Source organism: Triticum dicoccoides, chromosome 7A (assembly GCF_002162155.2).
Source record: "Triticum dicoccoides isolate Atlit2015 ecotype Zavitan chromosome 7A, WEW_v2.0, whole genome shotgun sequence".
Taxonomy (NCBI): Eukaryota; Viridiplantae; Streptophyta; class Magnoliopsida; order Poales; family Poaceae; genus Triticum; species Triticum dicoccoides.
Window position 1 is genome coordinate 481,789,006 of NC_041392.1, and position 2,396 is coordinate 481,791,401.

The window sequence follows — 2,396 nt, forward strand, 5'->3', positions numbered from 1 at the left end:
GAAAAAAATGGCTTTATGCAAAACTGTAACCATAGAGCTTTCCACCAGCCAAATATGCATGTAGTATAGTCTTATTCCTTCATTGCTCTCTATGTGTTACTTTGCCAGCATATTCCATGTGCTGACCCGTTTCGGGCTGCAACGTTCATGTTGCAGACTTTTCAGACGATGAGTAAGGTGCCTTTAGGTCGTGGTTCTATACTCGGTGATGCCGTTGGAGTTGATGGACTCACTTATCTTCCAAGCCTTCCGCTGTTATCATTATTAGATGGCCTTAAGCCATATTTATTGTATTGAGTTCTCTTTTGAGACACTCGATGTAATAAGTGTGTGATTGATACTCTGTTATAAATCCTTCAAGTAATATGTGGTGTCAGCATTACTGATCCAGGGATGACACCGGAGCACAGAGATTGGACCGTTTGAGGTCTGGTCGCTATAGTGCATGCATGCACGAGAGAAAGTTAGTGGTACAATTATAAATGGAAGACCAATGTGTGGGTGTAAAAGACTAGGTGAGGTCATAATCAATGTAAAGTTGAATTCAAATATTTGAATAAGAGATCATGATGTTTGAAACCCATGCATGCATGAATATAACGGAGATCTGCGCAGTGTGGTTTGTAAACGAGCATGTTGCAATGTATACACATTGAACAAGGTCAGATTGGTTTGAATTTGAGATACCGATGGCAGACATCGTTTGGCCACATTGCATCTGTGCATGGACACACTATTCTAATTGGAGATGATGGGTGGCTTTCGCATCACATATCTATATCTATACCCCTATATATATTATATTTTTTATTTTTTATATAGTGTGCGGATAACTTTAACTTTGAAAGATGGTCGTTGGATGAGGCCAATCCGATGATGCAGAGCTGGCAAATTTGAGCACTACTGGCCGTTGGATATCATCTAGATTCCACCAGATTTTGCCACATGTACAATCTAGAAGACTCTATGGTTGAACTTAAGCATAATGCACAAACCTCAAAATACAAGCACTTCGTCTTTGTTCTAGAGTCTTCCGTATCATAATTGCCCAAATGTTTTTCTACATGATTTGTTTTTACTTTCTGCCTTACAACGCACAATTCCATGAATCTTAAAATAGATTAGCTTTCTTATAAAAAAAACTAGATGATTTTGAATGAAATGAACTATAAGAATTAAACGAACATCTACATCATGCATATATGACTCAAAGCTTACATGCTATAATGTGGTATTTATTCATAATTTGGTTGCCAAATCTCATGCATGCAATGCACGCGTACCTTACTAGTCTAAATGGTGTATGTGTGTGTGTGTTGTGCGTGTTACGCACATTGTACGTAGTATATCATACTAGTCTAAATTGTCTTTTTTGGTACACATTAAGCTTGTTCTCTCAAAATTTCAAGCCACGCCTTGTTATGCTGAAATTTCAAGCTAGCGTCTCTGTCTATCGTGCTGTGAAACTCCCGCCTCTTCAACCCACGCCTTGTTAGCCCGAAATATTTAAGATATATCTTTGTCTCGCTGTGCCCCGACAACTCCCTCCATCTCAACCCGCGCCTTGCTATTCCAAAATTACAACGCGTGCGAAAACTCCCACCTCCTATGAAATCCCGACACGCGAAATGCCCGTGATACCCCCGAACCGAAAGAACCGCCTCAAATCGGTGGGGGTACTTTCGTAACTTACCCCACATTTCGGACAAGCGCGTCCCTAAGCCATGGTTCCCCACTCCCATCCCATCTGCCCACCCATTCATACACCGAGGCCGGCAAAACCCGCGAAGCCCCACACCCTCCTCCGTCCGCCACCCAGCCGGAGCCTCTTCCCTGACGACGTCGTCCACAGCATCACCTCGACGTCCCTCATCCATCATATCGGATGAGGATCCGTCGTCGATCTGGTCATCCTGCCGGTTCAGCCACCCCGTCCTCCACCTCCAAGGAGCTGCCCCGACATTCCCCTCCTCTTTCGCGCCACCTCCATTCCCACACCGCCGTCTTCACCTGCACCACCGGAAGAGCATCATCGTCACCGTTTCCTCGGATGAAGCTGAAGCCTGATCGACACCACCAAAGAGGTTGTACACTAATTGCCGCATTTTCTTCTTGGTTCGATCTCACGGTTCTGCCAGCGCTCGGTCCCGAGCCGACACGGCATGGCTCCATCCACGCCGGCGTTGCCGGCCACTTCCTCCACGGTGTCGCTCCCTTAGCGGAGACATCCACATCAGTAGGAGTTGCTGCTGCTTTAGCTCTCGCTCGCGCTGCTGCTGTGCTCTTGCTCTCGGTCCCCTGCCTGGTCTGCTCTTGCTCTTGCTCGCACTGCTGCTCTCACTCTTGCTCTTGCTTGCGATGCTGCTCCAATTTAGCTACACTTCAGTCGACTGAAT